This window comes from Hibiscus syriacus, unplaced genomic scaffold (genome assembly GCF_006381635.1).
Source record: "Hibiscus syriacus cultivar Baekdansim isolate YM2019G1 unplaced genomic scaffold, ASM638163v2 tig00116994_pilon, whole genome shotgun sequence".
In the NCBI taxonomy this organism is placed as follows: domain Eukaryota; kingdom Viridiplantae; phylum Streptophyta; class Magnoliopsida; order Malvales; family Malvaceae; genus Hibiscus; species Hibiscus syriacus.
The window spans coordinates 842,786-857,640 of record NW_024063510.1 but is presented as its reverse complement, the minus strand read 5'-3'; positions in this window follow the sequence as shown (position 1 = coordinate 857,640).

Below are 14,855 nucleotides of genomic sequence, written 5' to 3'. Positions count from 1 at the left end.
TCCCTAAAATACTTTTGGACAAATATTTCTCTTCCCAACTGAAATAAAAAGAATATAATAATTTTTCCTAAGGATTCCATATAAAAAAATTATTCTACCAAAGAAAGAAATTAAATTTATTAATCCGAATATTATTAGAAAAGATAAGGGATATTCAATAATTTAAAAACACCGAGACTTAATCTCTAATAAAATTAGCAAATTGTCTCGATAAGTTTAAAATAATGAATATTTCCTTTTCCCTTCAAAATTAATTAATTTTAAATGCAATCAACTTTTTAGGTTTTTCTAGTGGGATATTTATTTATTTTAAAATATCGGAAAAGGACATCTAGTTGTTTTAAGACTGTCCATTCTTAATATTTTAAAATACATAAATACTACCCTTAATCCAATTATATAATCGATTAAGTTATGCTAATGAGGCTTTTAAATAAAATAGAATATGATACATTGAAGCACTTAGCGAAAAAAATATAAATACACATGGATTAAAAGAACAATTTTAAAATTATTTATAACTTTATTTGACTTTATAAATATATACATAATTTTCTAAATATTATATTAACCTACGTCATGATATTTATTATAAAACACAAAAAATAATAATATAACATTTACACAATATAATATATATGTAGTATTAAATAAGTATATAACGAAGTAAGAGACAATAAAATACATAAATAGATACATATTACATAAAACAAACTTTAATGCTATAAATAAACAATATACATTTATATCTATTCATTACATGGTGACAAAATAATTATAAAGCAACTTTGATATCTTAAACATTAATAAAACAAATATTATAGCATTAAACCAGAAAATAACAAGTAGAAGCATCATAATCATAATAAAACCATAAACATAGGACTAAAATGGAATATCATAAATATCAATACCCAATTTCAAACACACAAAAAACATACAACAGAGGACTAAATTAAAATAATACAAGATTATGCAACCAATTCGCAACTCATTGAAAATAAACAGAAATGGAGACCAAATCACAAAACACGGTAAAGCTAGGAGGACCTGAAGCGCGATTAACCCTAAAGAATGACTAACACACTACTCATATTAAACAGAAAGGATCAAGAGGGTGATTTACCCCTAAACTAGTAACCATGGCGTATAACAAGCTAAAGGTCTAGGGACCTTAGCGTGGTTTACCCAAAAACCTTAAATATCAATCCCTTCCCCCTTTCCAGATTTCACTTCTGCCCGTGGTTTCTAATCCCCAACTCTTTCTCTTTTTTCTTCCTCCCTCAACTCACAGCAACCTCTCACCAAGGAAATCAAAGAGAGCCACCACACACGGCGGCGCTACTACCCAAACTACACTAACCCGGCTCTAATCGCTTCCCCTACGACTTTATTCGACAAGGAACACAAAAACTCCAGGTAAATTTACTCTTAACTTATTTTCTTTCCCTAAAAATTTTATTCAAGCTTTGTTTTAGTTTATTATCTTTTTTTTAAACCAAAGAAAACGAAAAGAGAAGAAAAATACCTTAAAAAAAAGGCTCTTGTATTTCTGCTGAAAAAACGAGAGGAAGAGATCCCTTCTCGGTTACATGGTTTTGGTTCTTATAACCAATTTTACATAGGTTTAAAAAAAATAAAAATAATCCTAGCTCCACTGTGGTGTTACTGTTGTTGATGATGGTGTGCTTTTAATGCTCCGGATATTCCGGGGTTTTGTTGAGTGAGCTTGGACCGGCGGTGACGGTTGAATCATGATATCTCTATGGTTAGGATTAGGGTTAAGGTTCTGTCGGGTTTGAATTTTTAAGGTTTGGGGTTATGGGATTTAAGGGTTATGAAAAATGGTGGCTACACTAAGGAAACGAAAAGTAGGTAAAAGCCCCCACAATTGAAAGAGAGAGAGAAAGAGAGAGACCCCACAATGCAGAATGAGATTATTTGTCAAGAAACCAATGAAATGGTGAAATTCTTGACCATGATAAGGAGCATCTCCTTCTCAAGATCAAAGAAAGAACCCCATTTTCCATTTAGCAAGTCGGTATCAAAACATCACCTGAAAAAACCTACGCATTGTTTCCATGCACAAAAATAATCTGGGCATCCTAAATATATCTAATCTCATTCATTTGTGTTTGTTAGGGAAAACGGGTTATTTCCCACACGAACGTAGTTTTAAAATTGACCTAAAATGTCAAGATTAAAACCACCAAAGGTTGTACAGCGGATAAACCTGTCAAACTATTGAATATTGAAACACAATGAAAAAGAACCGAATAAAAAACAATAAAGGAGAGAACACACCAAATTTACGAGGTTCGACGAGAATATCGTCTACTCCTCGGGCACCACACCGGATGATAACTTCACTATATCGCCAATATTACAACAAATGGAATTCTTTGGAATTCCCAAAGTGGGAGAATGAAGAATACAAGAGGAAGAGAGAACTTGTTTTTGGGATGATTTCTAATGGAAATACTTAGGCCTATTTATAGTTGAGTTTCAAGAACAATATGTTCAAAGTTTGGCCACCTACCAAAGAATTTTCCAATGTGTACAAGTTAGCCACCAAATATGAAATTCACATGTTCAAAGTTTGGCCACCAACCAAGATGAAATTTCCAATAAGTTGGCCACCAACCAAGATGAAATTTCCAACTTGTCAACTTAATTTCTAGACAAATCTAACAAATCTCCACCTTGGCTTGAAATTACCAAGCCTACTCAACTTCTTCAACTCCCCAAATTTGTAGTGCCTCTAATTGCGCTCACAAGCGCCACACACCCAAAGGTGTTCATACTTTCAGGATGTTAATCAAGTTCAAATAATGATTGAACTTGATTACCGTTACCACCTTGGTCATCATATCTGCAGGATTTTCTGATGTCGCAATTTTCTGAAGTAGAATTTTTCCTTCTTCAAAGATCTCCCGCACAAAGTGATACCTCACGTCGATATGCTTAGTCCTTGAATGGTAGACTTGATTTTTCGCTAAGTGAATAGTGCTCTGACTGTCACAATAGAGACTAATATGACTTTGAACAACTCCCAAGTCTTCCATCAACCCGTTAAGCCAAATTGCTTCCTTTACAGCCTCTGAAACTGCCATGTATTCTGCCTCTGTAGTAGACAAGGCCACCGTAGATTGCAATGTAGACTTCCAACTTACTGGGGCTTTAGCAAGAGTAAACAAATACCCAGTAGTTGATCGACGGTTATCCAAATCACCAGCATAATCGGAATGAACATATCCAACCATACACTGACCAAGTGCTTCATCCTGTTCAAAAACTAAACCAACATCCACGGTTTGTTGGAGATACCGTAGAATCCATTTCACATCTTGCCAATGTCCTTCTCTAGGGTCATGCATGTACCTGCTCACAACTCCAACTACTTGTGAAATGTCAGGACGCGTACACACCATTGCATACATCAAGCTCCCAACTGCATTAGCATATGGAACTTTTGCCATATACACTCGTTCTTCGTTAGTTTTAGGAGATAATTGAGAACTAAGTTTCAAATGAGAAGCCAATAGGATACTTACATGTTTGGTATTTTCATTCATGCCAAAACATTGTAATACCTTTCTCAGATACTGCTTCTATGTTAAACAAAGCTTCCCTCTCTGTCTATCTCTGCTTATCTCCATACCAAGAATCTTCTTGGCCTCACCTAGATCTTTCATCTCAAACTCTTGATTCAACTGAGCCTTTAATTTGTCTATCTCCTTTTGACTCTTCGAAGCCATCAACATATCGTCAACGTACAAGAGAAGATAAATGAAAGATCCATCTTTGAGCTTTTGCAAATACACAAAATGATCATATTTGCTTCTAGTATACTTTTGCCTCCTCATAAAGCTATCAAATCGCTTGTACCACTGACTCGGAGATTGCTTCAATCCATATAGCGATTTGTTCAGCTTACAAACCCATTTCTCACAACCACTATCTTTGTATCCTTCTGGCTGTGTCATATAGATCTCCTCTTCTAAATCACCGTGCAAGAAAGCCGTCTTTACATTAAGTTGAGCTAGCTCCAAATTCAACTGTGCTACCAAGGCCAACAATATTCTAATGGAGGAATGCTTCACAACAGGGGAAAATACTTCGTTGTAGTCGATTCCCTCCTTTTGAGCGTAGCCTTTAGCTACCAACCGTGCCTTGTAGCGAACATCTTTCTTGTTATGAGATCCATCTTTCTTTACAAATACCCACTTGCATCCAATGGCTCTTTTACCTTTCGGTAATTGTGCCAGTTTCCAAGTGTTGTTCTTTTGGAGAGATTGCATTTCTTCATCCATGGCACTTTTCCACTTATCACTTTCCAAGCTTTGTATTGCTTCTTGGTAAGTGATAGGGATATCATCATCAACAACTGGAAGAGCATAGGCCACCATATCAACAAATCGAGCAGGTCTACGAATTTCTCTCCTTGGCCTTGTAACTGCAAGTGTTTCTGGTGTCTCCAATGGTTCTTGGGTTTGAACCTCTTCATCTTCTGATTCTTCTATTGGAGTTGAAGAATCAGATGCATCAACTTCTTGGATCATCATCTGCTGAAACTTCACCTGTTTTGGAGTATGCTCCACCTGCTGTGGAGTACTACTTGTCTGGACAGCTTCACTTGTTACCTTCTTTACTAGGGCAGATTCATCAAAGGTAACATCTCTGCTACAAATTATCTTCTTGGTGTCTAAACACCAAAGGCGGAATCCCTTCACTCCATGGGTGATTCCCATAAAGAGAGCCTTCTTTGCTCTCGGATCAAGCTTGGATTCCTTCACATGATAATAAGCAGTGGATCTAAATACATGTAAGGAATCATAATCAGTAGCAGGTTTTCCAGACCATACCTCCAATGGTGTTTTTCCTCCTATCGCTGATGACGGCAGACGATTAATGAGATGGCCAGCATATATCACAGCCTCAGCCCAAAATGCCTTGCCTAACCCAGCATTAGACAACATACATCGAACTTTCTCCAATAGTGTTCGATTCATACGCTCTGCCACCCCATTCTGTTGTGGTGTATGTCTAACAGTGAAGTGTCGAACAATACCATACTCATGGCAAACGTCAAAGAACGGGTCACTTTTATATTCCCCTCCATTGTCTGTCCTAAGACGTTTGATCTTTCTACCAGTCTGGTTCTCGATCATATTTTTCCATTTCAGGAAAATTTGAAGCACTTCATCTTTAGACTTCATCGGATACACCCAAACTCTTCTGGAAAAGTCATCTACAAAAGTTACAAAATAATGATTTCCCCCCAAAGACGATGTCTTTAAAGGACCCCATACATCTGAGTGAATATAATCTACAATACCTTTTGTATTATATATAGTGGTGTCAAACTTCACTCTCTTCTGCTTTCCCAGAACACAATGCTCGCAAAAGTTCAATTTGCAAGCCTTTGCACCTTTCAACAATCCTTTCTTTGCCAGAATTTGCAAGGATTTCTCTCCAGCATGTCCCAACCGCATATGCCACAACTGGGTTGCGTCCAAATCATCACCTCCGGAAGCTGCTGCAACTGCTCTAATAATTTTACTACCTTGGTAGTAATACAAATTATTTTTCCTGATGCCCTTCATCATCATAAGTGCGCCATATGTGACTTTTAAAACTCCATCTCTCATAGTGACTACTGAGCCTTTGGATTATAAGGCTCCCAACGAGATGAGATTTTTCTTCAAACTGGGCACGTATCGGACATCCGTCAGAACTCTGGTTGATCCATCTTGATTCTTCAATCGAATTGAACCTATCCCAACAGTTTTACAGGCATTGTCATTGCCCATATAAACAACTCCTACATTTAGTTCCACTAAATCGGAGAACCACTCCCGATTAGGGGACATATGATAGGTGCAACCCAAATCTAATATCTACTCATCGGAATAGAATGTTGTTGATGAAGCAACCAATGATATGTCAGAGTCATGTGCATCATGCTCTGCAACACATGCATCTGGAGCAGCTTTTCCTTTCTTCTTCAGCTTCGGACAATCTTTCTTCCAATGGCCTTTCTCATGACAAAAGGCACATTCATCTTTTCCCAGTCTGGACTTCGACTTTGATCTCCCTCTCCACTTTGGCTTTTGACTTTTCGAGTGACCTCTTGCCACCATGGCCTCTGTTGCTTCGTACTTGCTCTCCTTCTTGGTTTTCTTCCTGAGTTCATAACTATACAAAGCAGCAGTTATATCTTTAAGGGTAACATTATCCTTACCATAAAGTAACGTTGTCTCAAGGTGCTCAAATTCATCTGGAAGAGATGACAACAACATCAAAGCCAAATCTTCATCTTTGAAGGTTTCATCCATGCCCAATAAGTCTTCCACTAGCTCATTGAACGCAGTGATGTGTTCATTCATACTGGTGCCTGGTTGATAATCAAATCTGAACAATCTTTTCTTCATGTGGAGACGATTCTGAGAGCTTTTCTTCAGGAATTTTCCTCCAAAGCTTTCCACATCTTACTTGCAGAAGTCTCGTTCTTGTAGCCATACTTCTGCTCCCTGGAAAGACAAGATCGAATCGTGATGCACGCCAAACGATTGATTGTTCCCCATTCTTTCTCCTCCATATATTCGGGTTTTTCTTCTTCAATGGGGATGTCTAGACCTTGTTGGAATAAAGCGTCTAACACCTCGCCTTGCCACATACCAAAATGACCGGATCCATCGAACAACTCCACCTAGAAATTTGCATTTGACATCACCCTCCTCACCGGTCCAGATGAAGAGCTTGATGTCTCAATTGATCCGTATTTTGGCATTTTAATTCTAATGAACAATATTCAATATCACGAACTGTATCTTTTCAGCAACGGAAACACCAGGATAACCTCAACTGAAGCTCTGATGCCAATTGTTGGGGAAACGGGTTATTTCCCACATGAACGTAGTTTTAAAATTGACCTAAAATGTCAAGATTAAAACCACCAAAGGTTGCACAGCGGATAAACCTGTCAAACTATTGAATATTGAAACACAATGGAAAAGAACCGAATAAAAAACAATAAAGGAGAGAACACACCAAATTTACGAGGTTCGACGAGAATATCGTCTACTCCTCGGGCACCACACCGGATGATAACTTCACTATATCGCCAATATTACAACAAATGGAAATGTTTGGAATTCCCAAAGTGGGAGAATGAAGAATACAAGAGGAAGAGAGAACTTGTTTTTGGGATGATTTCTAATGGAAATACTTAGGCCTATTTATAGTTGAGTTTCAAGAACAATATGTTCAAAGTTTGGCCACCTACCAAAGAATTTTCCAATGTGTACAAGTTAGCCACCAAATATGAAATTCACATGTTCAAAGTTTGGCCACCAACCAAGATGAAATTTCCAATAAGTAGGCCACCAACCAAGATGAAATTTCCAACTTGTCAACTTAATTTCTAGACAAATCTAACAGTGTTTTCCCGATATCCTGAGGCAGAGAAAGCTCTGTTCTTTATGGGTATATAATATGAAGTATGCACACTGCTGTATGTTAAAAAAGACTAAATTTTGAGCAATGTTCGTTTTTGGGTTATGGGAAGACAAAAATGACAATGAAAGAGAAAGAGGAAGAGAATTTGTATTTTGGAGGTTTAACTATATTTAAAGACGAATGTGCAACAGAAACGGAGGAGACTTTAAAGGGTCACCCTCCACCTTCAACCTATTTTCATGCTCGAGTATCAAAGCTTGTATCTTCATTTCATTGAGAAAGTATTTAGTTGGGAACGAAGCATTCATTGTGCATTGGACTCAAAGATATTTTCTTTTGTTAATAATAAGGGTAAACTACAACAATGGTCACTAATGTTTAAGGTAGTTTCTTTCTTCATCCTTAAAGTCACTAATATTATTAATTTGTAACAAAAAGGTTAATATATAATTTGGCCACTAGATTATTGTTTAAACACTAACTAGGTCCTTTAACAATCATTTCATATTTAATTTGACACCTTCAACACCGATGGCCTCACCCGTACCACCCTACAGCCAGTATTACCAGCACCAGTCTCACCAAACAAAACATCCAAAGTCCAAACTTGCAGAAATACGAAGAACAACATTTTTTTGCTCAAATCAAATTCGGATAAATTCAGTTTAATTTTTACACCAAACAAAAACCACCAGTATCTGTAATAATAAAGCTCCAGCAAACTGCAATTCTTGAATCTTTTTGTTTTTATCGTTCCCACTAACTTCAATGAATTAATTTGGATACAACAAAGCTCTAAATCAATAAAGAAAAAATTGATCTGTACTACTTTTTCTATTTTACATTCTGCATAACGCATGACTGCATAGTTCATCTTCTTCTATCCATGTTTATCTGGTTCATCTTCTCCCATCAACAGTAAACAGCAAGCAATTAAAACAATAAACATCAAACAAACAAAACAAGGAAGGCCCATTAGAATTAAAACCAATAAAGGGGGGATGTTTATCTTTGGTTGATTCAGGTTTGAGGGTCTTCTATGGTTTGCCGATCAATCCCAACGGTGGGTAGAGAAATCTAGATGAGGGGAGCAACATATCCGTATCCATGGCCATCCGACATTGGAGACGTGAGATCCGGTGAAGCGACGCTGGATTCGTTTGAGGATTTTTCGGGTTATAACTTATTATTTCTTGTGAATTTAAACCGAAAAATATAAAGAGGGGAGCAAGCCGAGTCTTTTGGTACCGTTTTCAATCGGAGACGACATCAGAATTCAACTATGATGGCGGTTTTGAGTGACGACTAAGATCTTTATTTTGTGGGAAGAGATAAGTGCGGGAGCGTTGAGAGACAAGAAAGAAAAGGGCCTTGCCATTGTTGCAGTTGTGGCAGCTCACGACAGCGAAAGAAAGAGAACACAGGGCAACAAATTTTTTAAGGACTTAGATGTTGTTTTAGAAATAGTTCAGGGATTAAATTAGATATAAACTTTTTATTAACCTATCACATTAGTAACTTAATTATGTTAATTGTAAAGGGATCATTTTATTAAAAAAAATACGACTCGAAATATAGGTGACTGTTAGTATGTTTAGCCTAATAATAATAATATCCATATATATTATTTTAACCGTTCATTCTTTTTGAAAATTTAAGTTATTCAATATTTAAAGAGAAAATAACTTCAGTGATCGAAAATGCCTTATAATATGCGATTTTAACTAACTTTTTTGGATTTGCGAAAATGACCAACAAATTCGCAACGCGAACTCCAATTTCGCAACACAGGTTCCAAAATCGCAACGCGAACTCTAATTTCGCAACACAGGTTCCAAAATCGCAACGCAATTTTCCAAATTCGCAACGATAATATGTAAATCGTAACGCGAATATGTAAATCGCAACGCGAATTTGTAAATCGCAACACAGAAGTCAAATTCGCAACACGGAATTTCAAATTCGCAACGCGAATTTATTTTTCATCACACAAGTTTCCTTTTCGCAACATGAATTTTGATTTCACAACTCGATTTTCGGATTCGCAACACGAATTTTAAATTCGCAACAGCTTTTATTTTTGCAACACAAATGTTTTTGGTATATAAACTACGCAGCAGCAACAAGTCATAACCTAAATCCCTAAATCGCAACTTATTCCATCTCCATCTATCACTCTCTCTGGCGATATCCGTTCCAATATCCAACAACATCCTTCCCCATCTCTAATTTTTTTTACACAATTTTATTTCTATATAATTTTTCAATGATTTCTCTCCCAAATTATCAACTATCAACTTAATAATTGTATGTTTTTCTCGAATTTAGTGATGATATCTAGTTTATAGCTCGTTTGTTTAGTAAATTAATTTATAATTTGTAGAATGAAATCACCTAATGTTGATCATGTTTGGATAGATTTGTGTTTTGGAGGGTCATGGGAGAATGTTCATGGTGTTTTACAATATATGCCTTTACCCATGAATCTTCAACTAAAACTGTCATTAAAAACGTTAACCTATGAAACTCTAATGTTACGTGTTGCAAAGAAATTGAATTTAGAGCCTCTAAGTGGATTTAGGCTATCTTATCAGAGAAAATGTAAAGTTTATTTGTTAACCGACAATGAAGATGTTAAACGATTCATTGATTACATTAGTGTTTCGCAAGATGATGTTACATTGTATGTTGTTGAACCTAGAAGTAGTGAAGTTGGGTCACTAGCAGGTAGTAATCAACTAAGTGCTTCAACCCAGTTTATGGTGCTCACAATGTACAACGTTGTTATCAACCTCAAAATTTAATGGTTCCACCACAATTTCATCACCAAGAAAATTTTGTTTCACCACATTTCCAATACCAAACACAATATCAAACATAATCTCAAAACCCACAACCTTTCCTAATCCAAATCCCAATCAACTTTCAGCACCAAATCCGATTCGTATTGACCAGTTAGACGATGATGAGCCAACAGAAAAAATTGTGAGTACTAGTCAGTATTCAAAATTTGATCTTGGTCAATACCCAGACTTTGATCTTGGTCAATACTCAGATTTTGATGATGCATCAGAAGAAAAAATAGACCCTGTGTGTAATGATTTTGATATTGGTCAATACCCGAATTTTGATGATGAAACAGCCGCTGCCTCCGAAGATGTTGTTTATGATAATAAGGAGGAAGTTACGACTGTGAATGAACATGTTGAACATCCATTCTGTAATTCATATAACCCTGAAGAAGAAAAAGAAGAAGAAGAAGTCCCCGGAGAAAAGAAAAAGAAGAAAATGCCACAGGAGTATAACTAGAATATGCCAGAATTACTTCAGATACCGAAAGAAGAGTTGGTAAAGATAGCAGTTGATTGTTACACAAAAGTTATTCATATCAAGAAAGATGATTGTTTTGATACAAAGGAAGACTTGAAGATAGCTTTGTATACGAAATGTGTGGAAGATGGCTATCAACTAAAAGTTAACAAATCAAGCAAAGATCGTTTCGAAACTAAGTGTATGATTGACAAAAACTGTACGTGGCGTATGATTGCAAAGAGGATAAAAGATTGCAAAATGTTTCAAGTTAGGACTTTTATTGATAAACATACATGTTCAAGAACCCAAGTTTTTCCTCACCATAGACAAGCAAACAAAAAGGTGTTGGGTGGTTTTCTGGCTGAGTTAATGTTTTTGAATGGCAGTGTATATCGGGGACATGAAATTATGACTGACATGAATGCTCGGTTCAAGATTAGTATCTCATATTCTCAAGCTTGGAGAGCCAAATGTTATGCCTTGGAATTATTGAGGGGGTTACCAGAAGCATCGTTTGCCCAACTATCGGCTTATTGTCACAATTTAAAGCTGAAAAATCCTGGGTCGGTAACTCATATCAAAACAGATAGTGATGGACGCTTTGAGTTACTGTTTATCGCTATTGGTGCTGCGATTAGTAAATCAATATAAATTTGTTGACTCATTTTTGTTAGTTACATGCATTTCACATTTAAATGATTATATTTCTTGTGTATATTATTTTGTAGATTCGTTCGTTTAGTACTTGCATGCGCCCAGTTATTTAGTTGACGGAGCACATTTGAAAGGTCGATATCTTGGAGTAAACTTATTAGCAGTAGCCATGGATGCTAACAATGGGATAATGCCAATAGCTTACGGGGTTGGCAAATCTGAAACCTCTAATTCATGGACATGGTTTATGGGGCATCTTAGGGATTGCATAGGTTCTATTAGCAATCTTACAATCATATCCGATAGGGCAAACGCAATTGACAACGCTGTTAGAAGGTGTTTCTCAGATGATTTTCATGAACTTTGTGGTGTTCATTTGTACAGAAATATAAAATCAAGGTCTGTTGGTATAAAAAATCACAAATGGACATACTGGAAGGCTGTAAAAGCTTATCGGGAAGTGGATTTTAATAAGCATATAAATTGTTTAAGACGTGTTTTGCCTCAATGTGCTCAAACACTAGAAGATTTCGGGTTTGAAAGATGGTCAAGAGTACATCAACTTAGAGCAAGGTATGATTTCATGACGTCTAATAGTGCATAATCAATCAATGCTCTAAGTCGTCATTCCCGAAAATTACCCATTACTATGTTAATGGAGTTTTTTCGAGCCTCTATTCAACAGTTGTACTACAAGAAAAGAAACCATGCAGGTGTTATTTCTTTAAATTCGTAACTTATCATATTTAATTTAAATATTTTACTAAGTATTATTTATTTAAATTTACAGGAACATTGGAACATCGTGTTACACCATGGACTGAAAAAAAGATAACGAAATGTGTTGTGAAGTCAACGTCATGGAGAGTTAAATCATGTTCAAACACTTTGTTTGAAGTATTGGATAATAACTTAAATGGGCTTGTCGATCTAAATGCAAAGACATGTAGTTGTATGAAATGGTAAAGATCTGGTTATCTGTGTAGCCATGTTATAAAAGTTGCTCTTCATCTAAACCAAGATGATTCAAGAGCATACGCTATGGATTGCTACACTACAAAAGTATATCGATAGACTTATGCTAAGATTGTCTACCCTATTCCACATCCTTCTGAGTGGGATATACCAGATGACTTACAAACAGTTTTGCCACAAGTCATGGACAGCAGGCTACCTGGCCGACCAAAAAATCATGATCGTATACCGTCTAAGGGTGAAGTGAAGAGGATATCAACATGTAGTCGGTGCAAGGAAAATGGTCATACAAGGTTGACCTGTTGATCACCAGTGCCATCACAATCATCTTTTCCTCTAGCAAAATATGGATCCTCATCAAAATCCAAAGCTCATATGGTGCCAAGCAAAAGGAAATCAAAATCGCAATTAAAATCAAAATCCCAATCACAACTGACTTCACCTTTTGGGACTTATTAACTTTTGTGATTTTTAAATGCAAATGTTGTATTATGTGTATTTTATGTGTGAATGCATACATTTTCAGTTAGACATGCATTAGTAACTTCAGTTTGAACATTGCTATGATCTGTTCAGTTGTTATCACTTATCAGATTGTTGTCTGTTATCTTTTTGAAGGTGTTTTCCTTGAATTCGCAACGCGAAAGTCAAATTCGCGAAGATGTTTAAATGATTTGTTGTTTAATTTCACTCTGCATTATGTTGAAGGCAAAAAAGACCAGATGGTACACTTTCGCAACACGAAATTCAAAACCGCAAGGCAAAAATTAAATTCGCAACGCAAAAGTCAAATTTGCAACGCGAAAGTCAAAACCGCAACGCAAAAATCAAATTCGCAACACGAAAATCAAATTCGCAACGCGAAAGTAAAAATCGCAACACGAAAGTAAAAATCGCAACACGAAAGTCAAAATCGCAACATTTTCGAGTTGCGAAAGTGTACCTTCTGGTCTTTTTTGCCTTCAACATAATGCAGAGTGAAATTAAACAAAAAATCAATTAAACAAAAAAAAAATTCTTATTTACACTTATCAGATTGTTGTCTGTTATCTTTTTGAAGGTGTTTTCCTTGAATTCGCAATGTGAAAATCAAATTCGCGTTGCGATTGTTGCGAAAGACAAATTCGCAACGCGAAAGTCAAAATCGCAACGCAAAGTTAAATTCGTAAAGCAAAAGTCAAAATCGCATCGCGAAAATCGCAACGCGAATTTGACTTTCGCGTTGCGAAAGTGTACCTTCTGGTCTTTTTTCCCTTCAACATAATGCAGAGTGAAATTAAACAACAAATCAATTAAACAAATCAACTTTTACAAATCAATTAAACAAGCAAAAAAAAGTGTACCCCAGACAGTTGTTTATGCACAAATACATCAATTTCACACAGCTCACTTCAAGATCATGATTAACCTGCAGAAACCAAACATTTGCTCAAACAACACTTTTTACACATCTAAAACCAACAAACAACAAATTATTGAATTCTAGGTACTTAACCAAACATTTTCAAACCAACAAAGAGTATATATGTTAACAATACTTTCTCAAACTTACCAATTGTTTATGCACACTTTCAGCACGCGGATGCAGGTAGGCAGCGTCTCGCATATATCGCTCTAGCCATAAAATGGCAAAACCACAAGCCTATTATACCTCTATCTCTATCTGTGGGAGGTAAAAAATGTTTACTTCTTATCATCAAATGTTCCAAGCACATGCATATGAGAGGACCACAATCCCCTCTGGCTCCCTGCGTTTGTTGTGGCACGGTCTCGTCTCTGATCATTGTAACTTTGAACTTCTTTGGCTTCTTGTTTCCAGAATTAGTCCAATAATCAATCGCATCCAAATATCTCCCAAATCAGACAATGATATGTAATTCAACATGCTGTCATATACCATTGTCTTCATGGATGGGAGCTGAAGATCGACTAGAAGCCAATGACGACGTTCCAAAACAGGAATAAACGCCTACAATCATAAATAATAATTCAATTGCGCACATCAAAAATTTATTTATGAACACCTTTAAAATATTCAAAAATAAATACTAACCTTATCGACCTCCCACCACTCAGGATAAAGTTTAGATTTTCCATTACCCAACACATATGAAGTGTCTCTCTGATCCTTCAAGTGAGCTACGTGAAAAGACATCGACATAATAGTCCATCGCGTATTTTTTATTTTCTTTAATTTCCTTATTATCAGAAGACGTGACACTCATACATCAATATGTTGTTTTATAAAAAAATACATATATTAGTGAATTTCATAAATTTAAAAAATAAATAATCAAAATAAGAAGAATATAAGACTTACCCCCTTTGAAATAGCCATTATCTTCAACCCCTAATAACACACCCCACCAAGACCGATCAAGAAACAAATGCATATCATCTTCGAGTTTGCATATGTCAGCATAACACCCCTTGCTCCAATCATATAGATAAAA